Source organism: Arachis hypogaea, chromosome 12 (assembly GCF_003086295.3).
Source record: "Arachis hypogaea cultivar Tifrunner chromosome 12, arahy.Tifrunner.gnm2.J5K5, whole genome shotgun sequence".
NCBI classification, from domain to species: Eukaryota; Viridiplantae; Streptophyta; class Magnoliopsida; order Fabales; family Fabaceae; genus Arachis; species Arachis hypogaea.
This window is the reverse complement of record NC_092047.1, coordinates 86,179,947-86,184,749: the sequence shown is the minus strand read 5'-3', so window position 1 is coordinate 86,184,749 and position 4,803 is coordinate 86,179,947. Positions and strand designations below refer to the sequence as shown.

The following is a 4,803-nucleotide window of genomic DNA, read 5'->3' as shown; positions in this document are numbered from 1 at the left end:
GCCGACAATCTCCGTGGGATCGACCCTTACCCACGTAAGGTTTATTACTTGGACAACCCAGTGCACTTGCTGGTTAGTTGTGCGGAGTTGTGACAAAGAGTTGAGATTACAATTATGCGTACCATGATGTTGGCGCCATTGATGATCACAATTTCGTGCACCAAGTTTTTGGCGCCGTTGCCGGGGATTGTTAGAGTTTGGACAACTGACGGTTCATCTTGTTGCTCAGATTAGGTAATTTTATTTTATGTTTAAGCTTTTTACCTATTAATTTTCGAAAAATTTCAAAAAAAAAAATTGTATTTCTATTTTGTTCTTCATAACTTTTAAGAATGAATTCTAGAGTTTCATGATGATTTGTTGAAGTCTGGCTGGCTGAGAAGCCATGTCTAATCTTTTGGACCGAGGTTTCAACTTATCATCACAAGGGCTTGTTGATTTCTATCAATCTTGCTGTTGAACGTAATGATTTGCTAAAGCTTGGCTGGCCATTGGCCATGTCTAGTGTTTTGGACCGAAGCTTTCACTAAAAGCTTGGCTGGCTAGTAAGCCATGTCTAATTCCTGGACCGGAGTTTTAGACTAACATTGCATGATTCCTGGAATTCTCATTAAGATTTTTGAAGTCCTTTTTTTTTCTCTTTTTCCACTTAATTTTCGAAAAAAAAATTACAAAAAATTTTTTTTAAAATCTTAAGATCAAAAATATTTTATGTTTCTTGTTTGAGTCTAGTGTCTAATCTTAAGTTTGGTGTCAATTGCATTCTTCTAATTTTCGAAAATTACATGCATTATGTTCTTCATTGATCTTCAAGTTGTTCTTGATGATTTCCTTGCTCTGATCTTTAAATTATCTTGTTTTGTGTCTTTTGTTGTTTCGCATATGCATTTTCAAATTGTTATAGTCCTTAGCATACAAACTTCTAAGTTTGGTGTCTTGCATGCATTATCTGTTTAATCTTAGTTTTCCAACCATGTCTTTTCAAGTCAATAATACAGAGAATTGAAGATTCAGAACATGCAGCAGAAGAATTACAGAGAAAAAGCTGGGCGTTCAAAACGCCTAGTGAGGAAGGAAAACTGGCGTTTAAACGCCAGCCAGGGTACCTGGCTGGGTGTTAAACGCCCAAAAAGGTAGCATTTTGGGCGTTAAACGCCAGAATGGATGCCATTCTGGGCGTTTAACGCCAGGAGGACACTAGAGGGAAGATTTTGTTTTTAATTCAAATATTTTTCAAATATTCATAATTTTTCAAAATCAAATCTTTTTCAAATCATATCTCTTCAATCATATCTTTTCAAAATCAATTTCTTTCCATTTTTTAAATTATTATTCTTTTCAAAAATCCTTGATACAATTAATGATTTAACTCAAAATTTTCAAATTGTTACTTGCCTATTAAGAAAGGATCAAATTTTAATTCTAGAATCATATCTTTTAATTTCCTGTTAGTCAAGTAATCAACTTTAATTTTAAAAATTTCTATTTTTAATTTGATTCTCAATCATATCTTCTTAATCATATCTTTTCAATCACATCTTTTTCAAAATTAATTTTCAATCATATCTTTTTGATTTCTAATTTCAAAATCCTTTCCAAAAATCACTTAATTTCTTTCCCAATCTTAGTTTTCGAAAATCATTTACCAAAATTTCAAAATTTCTTTTAATTATTCCAAAATCTTTTTACTTTAATTTCGAAAATTCTTCCCCTCTTCTCAAATCCTTCTATTTAAAGGACTAACACTTCTCCATTATCAGCAATTCGAACTCTATCCCTCTTGATAAGTTCGAATTCTCTCTTCTCTACCCCATCCTTCTATTTTTATTTTCCTCTGACACCTCAAGGAATCTCTATACTGGGACATAGAGGATTCCATATTTTCTTCTCCTCTCTTTTCATATGATCAGGAGCAAGGACAAGGGCATTCTTGTTGAAGCTGATCCTGAACCTGAAAGGACCTTGAAGAGAAAGCTAAAAGAAGCTAAAGTACAACTCTCTATAGAGGACCTAACAGAAACTTTCAAATAAGAAGAAGCCATGGTAGCCAAAAACAACAACAATGCCAACAATGCTAGGAAGGTGCTTGGTGACTTTACTGCACCTACTCCCGACTTCTATGGGAGAAGCATCTCAATCCCTGCCATTGGAGCAAACAACTTTGAGCTTAAGCCTGAATTAGTTTCTCTAATGCAGCAGAGTTGCAAGTTTCATGGACTTCCATTGGAAGATCCTCATCAGTTCTTAGCTGAATTCTTGTAAATCTATGACACTGTCAAGACCAATGGGGTTGATCCTGAGGTCTACAAGCTTATGCTCTTTCCCTTTGCTATAAGAGACAGAGCTAGAACATGGTTGGATTCACAACCTAAAGAAAGCCTGAACTCTTGAGAAAAGCTAGTCAATGCCTTCTTGGCAAAGTTTTTTCCACCTCAAAAATTGAGCAAGCTTAGAGTAGAAGTCCAAACCTTCAGACAGAAGGAAGGTGAATCCCTCTATGAAGCTTGGGAAAGATACAAGTAATTGATCAGAAGGTGTCCTTCTGACATGCTTTCAGAATGGAGCATCATAGGTATCTTCTATAATGGTCTGTCTGAACTGTCCAAGATGTCATTGGACAGCTCTGTTGGAGGATCTCTTCATCTGAAGAAGACGCCTGCAGAAGCTCAGGAACTCATTGAAATGGTTACAAATAACCAATTCATGTACACCTCTGAGAGGAATCCTGTGAACAATGGGACGCCTCAGAAGAAGGGAGTTCTTGAAATTGATACTCTGAATGCCATATTGGCTTAGAACAAAATATTGACTCAGCAAGTCAATATGATTTCTCAGAGTCTGTCTGGAATGCAAGCAGCAACAGTCAGTACCAAAGAAGTTTCATCTGAAGAAGAAGCTTATGATCCTGAGAACCCAGCAATGGAAGAGATGAATTACATGGGAGAATCCTATGGAAACACCTATAATCCTTCATGGAGAAATCATCCAAACCTCTCATGGAAGGATCAACAGAGGCCTCAACAAGACTTCAATAACAATAATGGTGGAAGAAATAGGTTTAGCAATGGCAAACCTTTTCCATCATCTTCTCAGCAACAAACAGAGAATTCTTAGCAGAACCACTCTAAATTAGCAACTGCAGCCTCTGATTTAATTAAAACCACTCAAAGTTTCATGACTGAAACAAGGTCCTCCATTAGAAATTTGGAGGCACAAGTGGGTCAGCTGAGTAAGAAAGTTACTGAACTCCCTCCTAGTACTCTTCCAAGCAATACAGAAGAGAATCCAAAAGGAGAGTGCAAGGCCATCAACATAACCCACACGGCCGAACCTAGAGAGGAGGAAGAGGTAGTGATCTCCACTGAGGAAGACCTCAATGGACGTCCACTGGCCTCCAAGGAGTTCCCTAATGAGGAACCATGGGAATATGAGGCTCACACTGAGACCATATAGATTCCATTGAATTCACTTTTGCCATTCATGAGCTCTGATGAGTATTCTTCCTCTGAAGAGGATGAAGATGTTACTGAAGAACAAGTTGCTAAGTACCTTGGAGCAATCATGAAGCTAAATGCCAAGCTATTTGGTAATGAGACTTGGGAGGATGAACCCCCCTTGCTCACCAAAGAACTGGATGACTTGACTAGGCAGAAATTACCTCTGAAGAGACAAGATCCTGGAAAGTTCTCAATACCTTGTACCATAGGCACCATGACATTTGAGAAGGCTCTGTGTGACCTAGGGTCAAGCATAAACTTCATGCCTCTCTCTGTAATGGAGAAGCTAGGGATCCTTGAGGTACAAGCTGCAAGAATCTCACTAGAGATGGCAGACAATTCAAAGAAACAGGCTTATGGACTTGTAGAGGATGTCTTGGTAAAGGTTGAAGACCGCTACATCACTGCTGATTTCATAATCCTAGATACTGGGAAGTGTATGGATGAATCCATCATCCTTGGCAGACCCTTCCTAGCCACAGCAAAAGCTGTGATTGATGTTGACAGAGGAGAATTGGTCCTTCAAGTGAATGAGGACTCCCTTGTGTTTAAAGCTCAAGGATCTCCCTCTATAACCATGGAGAAGAAGCATGAAAAGCTTCTCTCAATACAGAGTCAAACAAAACCCCCACATTCAAACTCTAGGTTTGGTGTTGGGAGGCCACAACCAAACTCTAAGTTTGGTGTTAAGAGGCCATCATCATGCTCTGAGTATCTGTGAGGCTCCATGAGAGCCCACTGTCAAGCTACTGACATTAAAGAAGCGCTTGATGGGAGGCAACCCAATTTTACTTATCTATGTTAAATTTCTATTTTTCATTGTTATTTTATATTTTCTGTAGGTTAATAATCATGTGAAGTCACAAAAACAATTCAAAAAACAAAAACAAACTGAAAAACAGAATGAAAAATAGCACACCCTGGAGGAGAAGCCTACTGGCGTTTAAACGCCAGTAAGGGCAGCAGACTGCCCAGTCTGGCACCATTCTGGGCGTTTAACGCCAAAAATGGGCACCAGACTGGCGTTTAATGCCAGAAAAGGGCAAGAAGCTGGCGTTAAACGCCAGAAATGCGCAGCAACCTGGTGTTTAACGCCAGGATTGGCAGCAAAGGGTGTTTTGCAAGCCTAATTGGTGCAGGGATGAGAAATCCTTGACACCTCCGGATCTGTGGACCCCACAAGATCCCCACCAACCTCAACTCACTCTCTCTCTTCTTCACACCTTTTCATAATACTCTTACCCAAATACCCTTCACCAATCACCTCAATACCTCTTCCCCAAAAACCCCTCACCTATCAAATCCT

The 4,803-nt window shown here is 38.8% G+C and overlaps 1 non-coding gene across 1 annotated transcript; it reads right to left on the bottom strand.

The window, feature by feature from the left end:
- Positions 1–2,445: 2,445 nt before the first annotated feature.
- LOC112730888 (small nucleolar RNA R71) lies at positions 2,446–2,553 on the bottom strand. Its single transcript, XR_003166691.1, has one exon. It is a non-coding gene; the product is annotated as a small nucleolar RNA R71 (small nucleolar RNA).
- Between the last annotated feature and the right edge of the window lie 2,250 nt (positions 2,554–4,803).